This window comes from Lampetra planeri, chromosome 21, assembly GCF_965212315.1.
Source record: "Lampetra planeri chromosome 21, kcLamPlan1.2.h2, whole genome shotgun sequence".
Taxonomy (NCBI): domain Eukaryota; kingdom Metazoa; phylum Chordata; class Hyperoartia; order Petromyzontiformes; family Petromyzontidae; genus Lampetra; species Lampetra planeri.
Genome location: NC_136127.1, coordinates 3112323 through 3125464, shown reverse-complemented (window position 1 = coordinate 3125464; position 13142 = coordinate 3112323). Strand labels below are relative to the sequence as shown.

Here is a 13142-nt window from a genome sequence, read left to right as displayed (position 1 = left end):
AGGGGTGCCAAAATGAGGCTTACAACGTTACATTATAACTTATTGCGGCGGGCGCGGCAGCCTGAAACTACTGCACAAAGCTACACCTCAACCTAAAAGTTTAAATATCCCGCCACACACAGCCTACATGTCATGTAATTACATTTTGGTACGCGCGCCTATTAAGAACTTGCATGGAAGAACGTCCCAAACAACAGACAGGCGCAGTCTTTCAGCCTTAGTCACTGGCCTGTTATTTGTGGCGGAAACTACGACGGCTTGAAACACGCTGGAGTGCACGATCAGAAGCTGTTAAAGCTATCTATGAAGGACTGGATGAACTAGTAGGGCTGCTAGACAAATTATCGGAGGACGTACAGTGAGGGGAAAAAAGTATTTGAGCCCCTGCTGATTGTGTACGTTTGCCCACTGACAAAGAAATGATCAGTCTATAATTTGAATGGTAAGTTTATTTGAACAGTGAGAGACAGAATAACAACAAAAATCCAGAAAAACGCATGTCAAAAATGTTATAAATTGATTTGCATTTTAATGAGGGAAATAAGTATTTGATCCCTCTGCAAAACATGACTTGGTACTTGGTGGCAAAACCCTTGTTGGCAATCACAAAGGTCAGACGTTTCTTGTAGTTGGCCACCAGGTTTGCACACATCTCAGGAGGGATTTTGTCCCACTCCTCTTTGCAGATCTTCTCCAAGTCATTAAGGTTTCGAGGCTGACGTTTGGCAACTCGAACCTTTAGCTCCCTCCACAGATTTTCTATGGGATTAAGGTCTGGAGACTGGCTTGGCCACTCCAGCACCTTAATGTGCTTCTTCTTGAGCCACTCCTTTGTTGCCTTGGCCGTGTGTTTTGGGTCATTGTCATGCTGGAATACCCATCCACGACCCATTTTCAATGCCCTGGCTGAGGGAAGGAGGTTCTCACCCAAGATTTGACAGTACATAGCCCCGTCCATCGTCCCTTTGATGCGGTGAAGTTGTCCTGCCCCCTTAGCAGAAAAAACACCCCCAAAGCATAATGTTTCCACCTCCATGTTTGACGGTGGAGATGGTGTTCTTGGGGTCATGGGCAGCATTCCTCCTCCAAACACGGCGAGTTGAGTTGATGCCAAAGAGCTCCATTTTGGTCTCATTTGACCACAACACTTTCACCCAGTTGTCCTCTGAATCATTCAGATATTCATTGGCAAACTTCAGACGGGCATGTATATGTGCTTTCTTGAGCAGGGGGACCTTGTGGGCGCTGCAGGATTTCAGTCCTTCACGGCGTAGTGTGTTACCAACTGTTTTCTTGGTGACTATGGTCCCAGCTGCCTTGAGATCATTGACAAGATCCTCCCGTGTAGTTCTGGGCTGATTCCTCACCGTTCTCATGATCATTGCAACTCCACGCAGTGAGATCTTCCATTTGCGAAAAATCGCACCAACTGTTGTCACCTTCTCACCAAGCTGCTTGGCGATGGTCTTGTAGCCCATTCCAGCCTTGTGTAGGTCTACAATCTTGTCCCTGACATCCTTGGAGAGCTCTTTGGTCTTGGCCATGGTGGAGAGTTTGGAATCTGATTGATTGCTTCTGTGAACAGGTGTCTTTTATACAGGTAACAAAGCTGAGATTAGGAGCACTCCCTTTAAGAGTGTGCTCCTAATCTCAGCTCGTTACCTGTATTAAAGACACCTGGGACCCAGAAATCTTTCTGATTGAGAGGGGGTCAAATACTTATTTCTCTCATTAAAATGCAAATCAATTTATAAAAATTTTGACGTGCATTTTTCTGGATTTTGTTGTTGTTATTATGTCTCTTACTGTTCAAATAAACCTACCATTAAAATTATAGACTGATCATTTCTTTGTCAGTGGGCAAACGTACAAAATCAGCAAGGGATCAAATACTTTTTTCCCTCACTGTAACTATGACGCCTGAAACCATAAGTGATGCAAAACAGTTACAGGCATGCGTATTAAATTTTAACTTCATAGTTTTATTACATTTCTGGAATGTCATTCTTGGAAAAATTGATCGTGTTCAGAAGCGCTTACAGGATCCTACTATGAATTTAAAGGAAGCAGCAACTGATCTTGAATCTTTGGAGCATGAATTTGTCAAGCTTCGTGATGATTTGAGCCAAGTTGCTGTAGATGCACAGCCTGGGGGATCGATGTGGACAGAAGAATAATGCGACGTCGGAAGATGCCAGGAGAACTGGCAAGAGATGCAGGACTTTCAGCAGAAGAAGAAATTGTGCGCGTTATGAAGAGCATATTTGATCGATTTCAAGTAGATGTCAACACGGTTTTTACGACTAAAAGACCTGAACACAAAATTTGGATTTCTGCTGGACGTCAAAACTCTTCTATCCGACACAGATGTCGATGCAATTCGTCGAAATTGCACAGATTTTGGAAATTTCTATGACACTGACATCAATGGCCACGAACTTTTCACAGAAATTGGAGATTGCAAAATGCTCCTCAGTAACCGGAATTAAGTTCTACCAGAAACTCCTTTGGATCTTCTTGGTTTTATTGTGTTTTATGGAGACGACATATTTCCGAATTTGCGAATTTCACTGCAAATTTTATTAACAATAGTTTCAATTATAAGCTATGAGCGGTCGTTTTGCAAATTGAAACTTATTTTGTCGTATTTGCGTGCTTCAATGGGACAAGATCGTCTCAGCGATCTTGCTCTTCTTAGCGTTGAAAGAGAAACATTGGAAAAAGCAGATTTTGATTCCGTGATTGACCAGTTTGCGACAGTGAAATCAAGAAAAATGAATCTTTTGTAGACTATGTCAACCAGTCTAGGACAGTGACTGAGTGAGCCATGCATGTAATATAATTTCTATACATTTGCTTCTTTAAATACAATGTTTCATTAAAATTTAAATTGTTATTCCTTATTCGATGTAATAGGAAAATGTGATTAAACGGTGGGGGGGGGGCGCCAATTTTATAGTTCGTCCCCGGGCGCAAAATATCCTAGCTACGCCTCTGCCCCACCCTCCCCACCCAGCCCCACCCTCCCCACCCAGCCCCTCCCCACCCAGCCTCTCTCTCCCCACCCAGCCCCTCCCCTCCCCACCCAGCCCCTCCCTTCACGACGGACGGACGGACACAATAATCCCTTGTGGGCTGGTGTAACCAGGAGGTTCCTACCAATATGAACGTGTCAGCAGTAACAACATCTATCCAGCGGCTGGACCAAGTACTGCGTGAGAAACGAGCGGAGTGACAGTGGCGGTAGTAACATGGGACAGCAGCATGAGTACCATCTGTAGAGAGTTATCACTGAAGGCCTACGAAACAGCAGTGCATAGGCCCTAGGGCCTATAAGAACCTTAATCCGGCCCTGGATTTCAATTCGTTTCAATGAAACCTACGATTGACACTCCCATACCCTCCCGTGATGCCACGGATTTGTGCGATTCAGAGCAATTATTTAGTTTTAATAAGTCACTTGACATTGTGGTGCATGGTGTCGTGGAAATTAAGAGACTTGCATGAGTCACCTGAGCCAATTGTAACAAACACAAATCTCACGTGCAAATTGAGATTTGTACGAGATTAAGTCAACACTACTCGATGAATGAATGAACTCCCGACTTGCTATGCAGCTGATACAGCCGGTTTTAAATTATGTTGTTCTGAAGCCTTTGCACATTTGCCAGGCGAAGTGCGTCTAATAATAATTTCAAAGAAAGACAATTTTAGTACGGCATACTCTCCCTATACTCACTTTGATGCATTGTCAGTGCGCTGTAGAGGTATGCGTGCCTTGCATTCTGGTATTCTGTGAATGGATATCAACAGTTGGCGTTCCTGCAAGCGGGTCAGTCTCCGGGTTGTTTCATTTGACATTGCTTCGTGTGACCTTAACACTCAATGGTAAAACCTTATTTTGTTTAGAAAATATGCATTTATTGTAAACCCGACGTCTTGGGGAGGCGGAGGGGGGGAAACCCCTGGCTAAAATAGCAGGATTAATGTAACTGCATTTAAACATTTAAGCGATGCGTGTCGTAAGAATATAAAGCTTAATGTAAAATAAAGTAAAAACTCAACACATTTGTTAAAATATATTGCCTTCATATGTATTGTATGTACAATCGGCAGCTATTTAGGAAATGGTCCATCCTCGTACATAGAGGCCATGTATGTATGTTGAACTTCTTTCGCACCGTACGTAGCCAACCGTGTTAACGGAAGGTGCGGGGGCGAAGGACAGCAAAATAAACATGACCATGACATTTCTAAAACATATTTTCTGATGATTCGTTTTTAAATTGTCATCTGAAAAGTAGCTCATTTCTGAGTGGGCTTTACCTGGGAACTAAAATTTAAGTGTCATACTGTAGAAATAACATTCTGCAAGTGCTGAAGTTTCATTGCCGCTATAATCTACAGACCAGGCTTGGGTACAAGATAGCCGCTTGAAGTTCGATGAGCTCTCAAAGCAACTCGAGCATCTTTCGTCTTTCATTGATTGTTTTACGACGACATTCTGCATCGCCGGCGACCTGAGCATACGTGTGGACTGGACCGTGCGACGTTGTCGCCTGTGTGTGGGGGCGCCACGGTGGCTAGGAGATGTTAACTACCTCGCCCGGTGTACAGGAGGGCATGGGTTCGATCCCGACCCTGACGCCTGCTGCTGTTGCTGTATATTTGGAGTTTGCGTGTCTCTCTCATCATCATCATCACGGTGGCTAAGAGATGTTAACTACCTCGCCCGGTGTACAGGAAAGCGTGAGTTCGATCCCGACCCTGACGCCTGCTGGTGTATATTTGGAGTTTGCGTGTTCTCTCGCTCCCCGTGGTCGCGTGGATTTTTCTCCGGGTCCTCCGGGTTTTCCCCTCCACATTTAGAATCAACATCACGCGTTTCGAGTTTTGTCTGCGAAACATGTCCAACATTATAAGCCACTTTCATTGAGCTATCATTTGTGGCCAGGTCGCTTTTGCAAAATAGCTATATAGCTCAGTTTGCCTTACTTACCCCGGTAAAAAATAAAACAATAGTTTTAGTTGTATAGTGTGCGCAACGTACTGTCGACGTTGGGGTATCTCTTCAAAACTCAAGCGTTTCACTCCCCGCAAGTGACGGAGTTCCATCTCCTTCTGGTTGGAATGGATTGCCTTCGTGTTGTTGTTGTTGTTTGTTCTGTGCCCTTGTAAGAATAGCTTGCATATCGAAATTGTCGATATAATTATGATTACACGTAGCACGTAACACGGTCCCGACTTGAGGGGTCGCTACGAGCTTCGTCTCGTCAAGGGAAAGCGCCTCCTTTGTGTGTGTGTGTTCAACTTCTTTCACACCGTACGCAGCCAACCGCGCTAATCGGAGGTGCGGGGGAAGGACAACAAACTAAACGCAGACAAAAACAATCCTACAGACATTCGTTTTCAATCTCGGTTGTGATTTAAAAGTGCACCACAGCTCCCAGCGGCTTCCTAATATCGGAAGGAGGGAAGAACGTTCCAGACGGCCGCAGAAGCGCATCTGAAAGGGCCGCGCGATGCTGTGACCACCGCCGTCTTTGTTCTGGCGATTAGCAAAACGTAGGAGACACCCTTTACACCGGCGGTGACTCTGGCAAACAAATTAAAATCCCCCCCCCCCTGCAGTTGTACAGCAAACGGTGATTCATTTGATGATAACAACAGCGCACACACGCGCTCACAATAGTTAACTTTTTCCCTTCTTTAAAAGTCAACAGCCCTTGAGCTGCCACCCCCATTAACAACGGATAACGTTGCTCGGGATAATTCCCCGCGTAAACAACTTGCTGGCGAGGCAGTGAGCTCCTTGGGTGTGATGCCGTCACCGTGAGCACTTTAGCCCCCCTCCTGCAATCCCAGCACGCAGCTTGCCCCAGTCAAGGTGCCAGCAGCTGGAGGCGGTCACGCTCACTCGCGCGCACACAACGCGACACGCGCAACCGGGTGGTGAACTTCTCTTGCGTGTCTACCGAAGAGGAAATTGCAGGCAAGAGGTTGGAGGGAGACGCACATCAATTGTGGCAGTCACGGCTAATTGAAGCTGCCACAGGTGGGAGCCAATGGTAAGTGACTTCTCCAGCATTGAATGCGTCCTTTTTGGTGATTGCGATTGCCCTGCGACCGTGATACAGATCGACACGCGCGTGTTTGTGTGTGTGTGTGTGCGAACTTCCCGAGATATACGTGGGGAGCGGTGGCGTAGCGGTTAGCGCTACGCTGCGCTACGCTGCGCTACGAACCCGGCGACCCGGGTTCGATTCCCGCTCACGACCAACACCGGTGACGATTATCTGAACCGGTCCTAGGCCTCCCCTAGGTCGACTCAGCATCAAATGAGTAGCCGGTGCGGTGTGTAGTAAACATCGCCACCGGGGAGACAAAGGCGGCCGGGCGTGGCGCTGTCCACCCACCCCTTACGCGAAACCGTTCCAGACTTCATAGGTGCCACTCGCTAAACAGCACTTGCCCCAACAGTCTGTTACAGGCTATACGGGAGATCTTTGTCTTTGCTGTACGAAATGAAGCAACTCCCCAAGATATCTGCCACGGAGAATGAAACGTAATGTGTTGTTTGCGGCAAAAAAAATGTAAAACAATCCTCGTACGAGAAATCGTAGAGTCCTGCCATGAGTGTGTGTGTGTATATGCACGCACACGCACAGTACCTGTTTTAAAGTATGCATCGTAAATTGTTGGCTCTCAATGTTCCATTGGAATGTGTGTATGTATGTGGAACTTCTTTCGCACCGTACGTAGCCAACCGTGCTATTCGGAAGTGTCCCGGGGGGGGGGGAGAGGCACAACGAAACTAAATAAATTAGTTTTCAATTTAGAATGTATTTATTTATTTACTGGTGTTGTATAAAACATTGAATGACAGGGTATTTCTTTCACCAAACAAACGAATTACATTTCAACTAACATACGTTCAAAATATACAGTCATCATCAGCCAATGTTCGCCTTTTGGCGTCCTCTGGTCTAACACTGTTTGAGACGAGGCTCAAAAGAAAGCTGTGGACCAATCAATTTCAAAGACAATGCATCATATACTACCAGAGCATGTGTTGTTTCATCTTCTTGGTTCTTTCGGTAAAGTCACGTAGACTTTACCGAAAGAACCAAGAAGATGAATCTCTGCAGTCACGAAAGCTTTAAATCGAAATCATGTGTTGTTTGTTTGCATGTTCACCACAAGGACGTGTGGTTAATGCACACCGGATTCCTTGCAAACGGTTTCTGTTTGGTGTTTGAAATCGTAATTAACTAATTTATTTTTGGCGACTCCGTCCCACTGCGGACACAAACGCCGCGACCCACCAGAAATCGATCCTCTCGTTCTTCACCAATCCCCCGTCGTTGCCAAAACTGCCGTAGTCACAAACAAAACTTTGATTAGCGCATCGTGCAGAGCTCGTCGAGAGGAATAGATTGCCGTGTCGTTCGCCTTCAGCAGACATTAAATGGACTTAAAAGCTTCGTGACTGCAGGAATTCATATTCTTGGTTCTTTCGGTTAAGTCAGGTAAAAAAAATATGAAAATAAAATAAAAATAACAATATAAAATAAAAAGAATTAAATATTAAATTGTAAATAATAAAAGCAAAAAACCCACGACCTTTTGATCGCAACGCAAGCCGTCTTCTTTTCTCTCCGCCTGATGAAGACCGCTCGAGTTGCGATCAAAACGTCGTGGGTTTGTTGCTTCAGTTATTTATAATTTATATATATATTTTTTTTTAAATAGATTTTTTTGTTTTCTATTTACGTGACTTTACCGAAAGAATCAAGAATATAGACATGAAATGACGTCGCAACGCAGTTTATGCGAGAGCCGGGGGGCTTATGGGACCCCGGGGTCCCGCCATGAGGTTCATTTGCTGGGACCCACATACCAGCATGCTTCACAGCCCAAACAGGTTCGTGCGTTTTGCATGCACACGATGCAATCGACACAATCCATCAACCATGGCCTGCCGCCGAGTGCTGGATTGCAGTGCCATCACGCACGGGCTCCTCCACTTGAACATTCCACCACACTGAGGGGGGTGGCACGTGCCCCCCCAATGATCCGATCGAAATCCCTAATTTCGATCGGATCATTGGGGTTTATTAGTAATACATCGGCATTTTGCGACCCCCACTGCCACTGTGTAGCATATTATTACGTGCCAGGGACTCTATGAGATGATAGGACAATAGTCTGAGTCCATAATTGGCAATAAGTAACGGCAAAGCGGTTATAAGCGACTCACAGAATTGTGCGCAGTTGCGTATACAGCACACGACTTCCCTGAAGGCATTTACCTTCAGCGAGCGCGATGCCGATCACACAACGCGGTTCGAATTCGACCCTCGATCGACGGCTGTGCCATCGCCGCACACGCGTCGAATAAAAAGCATGGGACAAGTCAAATCAGATCATCGGCGTCGTGATAATTTCTCAAGGGTTGAAGTTTTACCCACCAAGATAAGTGGTACACAACACCAGGCAAGTTGTATATAGAGAGAAACTGGCTGCTGCAGATATATAGAATGTTGGCTTTCCACGTCACTGTGGCTGGAGTACATTCCACACCCAATGATAAATAAAATAAATGTTAAGAAATGTGAAAATATTGATACGCAATATTGGGTGTGTGAGTCGGGCTTGGCTAACGTGAGTTTGGAGCTTAGTTAATGAGGAAAAAACACTTAAAAGTGACTTTCATGAATGCACTTTTAAAGAAGTCACTGCAAGTGACAGCTTTAAGTACATGCACTGTACTGGAGCTGCACTGCTGTGACACCACTCGTGACGTGGTAGAATTGAAAGTTAATTGATTTGAGGCTTTCGTGACTGCAAGGATCCATACTCTTTGGTTCTTTCGGTAAAGTCACGTAGGTAGAAAAGAATGATAAAAATAATTTAGTTATTTTTATTTTATTTGATTCTTATTTTCACCTACGCGACTTTACCGAAAGAAGCAAAGAGTATAGAATTGAAAGTCTTTTACCATTGAAGCTTCTAACTTATCTTTGACAGGCTGGGACACTCAGCCTTTAAGAAGTGTGGTGATCCCTGCCCATTATCATGATCGATCATCATCAGCCATGATCAATCCACTTCCGAATGAAGGCCTGTCCATCTGTGAAAAACAGCTTCATCATAACATCCTCCACTTTCCGTCTGCGCCATAGGAATGTGGAATTTCCACCAATGCCTATCTTCGTTTGACTTGCGTTTGCTTTCGGACCCGACGACGGAGATGACGCCACGGGGCCCAGCGTGGAAATGAAAACAAAATTAAACGTCACTGGGACGTTTCCAGTGTGTGCACGAATGGTACAACTCCACTTGCGTCCCTTCCAATCGACCTTGTCAACGTGCTCACCGAAAAAAAAACCCGTTTTTTTTTACAAGAAGCCAAAAAATGTCGTGCGAGAAGTCATTTGCATATATTTTAATCTTGGAACGCGTGTCGCCCAAACCACTCCCTCGATACACAGGTATACAGGACAGCCACCGGTACTATAAATATATGAGCCGTGCAGAGAAATGTGCATTGAAGACGGAGTGACGATGGCAACCACACGGAGAAGTCCGGTGGACATTGTGTCAAAGTGACCGAGGGACTCATCAAACCGCAGTCAAGTGCCGGAGTCGAGGTGAGATTCAGATGTTTCACCAATTGGAAGAAATCCTTTTTGTGTATCTGTGTCGCGGGTTAGCACCCCATACTACGAACCCGGTGACCCCAGCTGGATTCCCGCTCACGGCCAAAACCAGTGACAATGATCTGAACCGGTTCTGGGCCTCGCCTAGGTCTGCTCAATCTCAATTCAGTACCTGTGTGCAAAACATCGCCACTGGGGGAGACAAAGGCGGTCGGGTGTGGTGCTGGCCACCCAACTCATTGTGTGCCATGCCGGGCTTCATAGGTGCTCGCTAGCAGCACCTACCACAAAAGTATGTAAAGGCTATAGGGGGGATATTTGTCTTTGTGGGAAGTGGTGGTGCATTGGATCGCACACTGCTGCACAAATCCTAGCCGCCCCGGGTTCGATCATTGGCCAATGGCAGTGGCTGGTGGCATCTGCACCAGTCCTGGACCTCTCCAAGGTCGATGCGGTATTGTGCGACTCAACATCGTTATTATTATTATTATCATCATGTGTGCCATCCGAAAGGTGCTCAACATCAGCCACGTGCTTACGCAAAAGCTATCGCGCCAAAACGGGGACAAATCCGTAAATGACGAGAAAGTTAAATGTTGGGGTGACCACATTTTCTCAACTCTACGAGTTGGATGGCCCCTCAACGACAAAACGGCCACACGTTCAGTTCTTTTGAACTAGTGGTCTGGACCAGGTTGAGAGCTTTTCTTTTATGAATGCAGTGCTGCACACCTCTGCGTGCTGTTTTTGGTTCTCCCCCCCGCCAGCACCTCCGATTTGCACGGTTGGTTATGTGCGGTGTGAAAGAAGTTCAACATAAGCACATGCGTACATCACGTCAAAATGGGGACGTTCGTCTTTTTTAATGTTTTTAGTTTTTTGTGCATTTTTAAGCCTCTTAAATAATACCGCCTCCTTGCCGGTGAGCCTTTACTAATCCAAGTGGCCACAAAGTGCACTTAGCCTGGCACAGGCGCTCTAGTGCCGTCACCGCTGCTTGTCATCAAATTGTAACCGGTTGTTGTTGTTGTTGTTTTGTGTACAGTATTTAAACAGACACATACACACACGAGTGGTACGGTGTATCCTTCTCGAACCTGCAACGTATTACTCCATGCAGCATATGCACGCTACCTAAATTCATCGCTCCGTCTCCTCCGTGGACGTGGTCCTCTTGACGCGTTCCATTTATGATGTGGTTGCGAGATGTTAACTGCCTCGCCCGGTATACAGGAGGTCAAGAGTTCGATCCCAACCCTGACGCCCGTGTATTTGGAGTTTGCAATGTTCTCCCTGTGGTCGCGTGGATTTTTCTCCGGGTCCTCTGCTGTTTCCTTCCACATTTAGAATCACGCATTTAGAGTATTTGGCTGCTTTAAATGTCCACGTGATAATCAGCCACTTCGTTGAGCTATCAATCGTGATAACCAGGTGGCTTCTGAAAAAGAGCTATATAGTTCAGTGGGCCTTACCTGGTAAAATGAAAGGAAAATAGTCGACCAGCGGTCATCGTTCCTTCTAAGCGATTCGTTCTGCCCGAGCGAACTTTACTTTGCAGCACCGCCGCTTGCACAGAGGGGCCTTCATACAGCAGTGGTTTGGCTGATGGATGATGAAGTAAGGTTCACACAATAACCTGGCCCTCCCTAAAGTTTGCTTAACCTTAAATGAGTACCTAGCGCGGTATGCACTGTACTACAAAAGCCTCTTTGAAGCAAAGTCCAGCCGGGCGTGTTGCTCCTGTCACCTCGGTGCCGTGTCGGCACTCAATAGACGCTCGCAAACAGCGCTCGTTCCAGCAACATTCGGCTTTAAACTTAGGCGATTGTTCTCTCTTTCCGTGTCGGTGCTCGTGCGTTGACTGCTTACACACACACGTGCGTGCGTTTGTGCGCGTGCACTTGCCCCAAAACTCTGTGTAAAGCTATACGGGGGATATTTGTCTTTGCCGTATACGTGGGGAGCGGTGGCGCAGCGGTTATCGCGCCGCACTACGAACCCGGGTGACCCGCGGTGTGTAAACATCGCCACGAGGGAGACAAAGGTGGCCGGGCGCGGTGCTTGCCACCCACGTCCTCGTGTGCCCTTCCGGCCGTCGTAGGTGCTACTCGCCAACAGCACTTGTCTCAACAGTCTGTTATGCCTATTTAGGGGGTCTTTGTTTTGCTGTATATTCATGTGGCCAGAATGCAACCTATTCAAATCCTTAGTCTGGATCACCGGGCTCCAGTTTGTGAATCTTCTCGAATCCATGTGGTTGTAAGCCAAGCAGATGCAACCTATGCGTTCTTTCTTTTTGTGACTTGTCAGCTGTTGTTTCATTATCTTTACCAGTTTGTCCAGGTTTCTGAGCCGTACGTCACAGCAGGTAATATTCGGGGCACTGAATATGTCGTATACAACTATTTACTTACTCTTTGGTTCTTTCGGTAAAGTACCTACGTGACTTTACATAAAGAACCAAAGAGTATGGATTCCCGCAGTCACGAAAGCCTCAAATCAAGATTGAACTATTTACTTAGCCATGTTGGAATGTTGCTTTTCATGATCGAGTTCGCCTTTCCAAATCAAATCCAGCCTGCTCGTGTCCACAACTTTCTTTCAATAGTTTGGTTCCGGGCTCACCTTCAATAACTGCCCAAGGTACACACATTCTCAGATGGGTTTTCTGAATGTGTCCGTGTCTGACAGACATCTTAAATTATTGTGCGAACTCGTTGTGCACGTTATGAGTTCGATCCCGACCCTGACGCCTGTATATTTGGAGTTTGCGTGTCTCTATCTACCCGTGGTCACGTGGCATTTCTCTTCCCGGGTTTTTCCTCCACATTTAGAATAAACACGCGCTTAGAGTATTTGGCTGCTTTAAATTTCCACGTGAGAAGCCACGTCGTTGAGCTATGTTTTGTTATGGCCAGGTCGCTTATGAAAAAAGGCTGCCTGACCTGGTAAAATAAAAAAAAGTTTGATCATTTTAATAGTTTTGCTCAGGTTGACCTTGAGCCCCACATTGCAGCTTTCTTTCATGAAAATCTTCGACCACAATTTCTCGAAGTTAATTTTTATTGGTCGCGGTAATGTCCGTGTCGCCAACGTATTTTGGGATGGCTTCGTGTGTTTACTTCAAATTGTGTCTTTCAACTTGAACGTCTTGTAACGTTGCTTTAGCGAAAGCGCTGTGGTGTCACCTTGCATGACTCCCCTCCCAATGTTTATTTGGTAACCTTCTTGATTTAGGTACGTGTGTGCTCAACTTCTTTCGCACCTTACGTAGCCAACAGTGCCTCATTGTGTGTATGTTGAATTTTTTTCCCACCGTACGTGGCTCTTACCGTGCCGAATCGGAGGTGCCATGTCAGTGTGGCTGTTCCATTTTTGTAGTTTTATCGAGGCCCTTGGCTTGAGAGAGCTTGGATATATTTTCACAGTCTGCAAAAGCCAAAAATGATGCTATTTGCTAATCACAAGTTATTCCAGAAT

At 46.0% G+C, this 13142-nt stretch overlaps 2 protein-coding genes across 4 annotated transcripts in view; one reads left to right on the top strand and one right to left on the bottom strand.

Moving 5' to 3' along the window:
* Positions 1-13142, bottom strand: part of EEF1AKMT2 (EEF1A lysine methyltransferase 2) — a 373327-nt gene that overhangs the window by 331036 nt on the left and 29149 nt on the right. The gene's annotated exons all lie outside the window — the stretch shown is intronic.
* LOC144724523 (uncharacterized) overlaps positions 5724-13142 on the top strand; it is a 33739-nt gene continuing 26320 nt past the window's right edge. The window contains exons 1-2 of one of the 3 annotated variants that reach the window (XM_078603739.1): positions 5724-6068; positions 9495-9653. The gene's annotated coding sequence lies outside the window, so the exon portion shown is untranslated. The other 2 variants (XM_078603736.1, XM_078603737.1) reach the window with 2 other exon arrangements.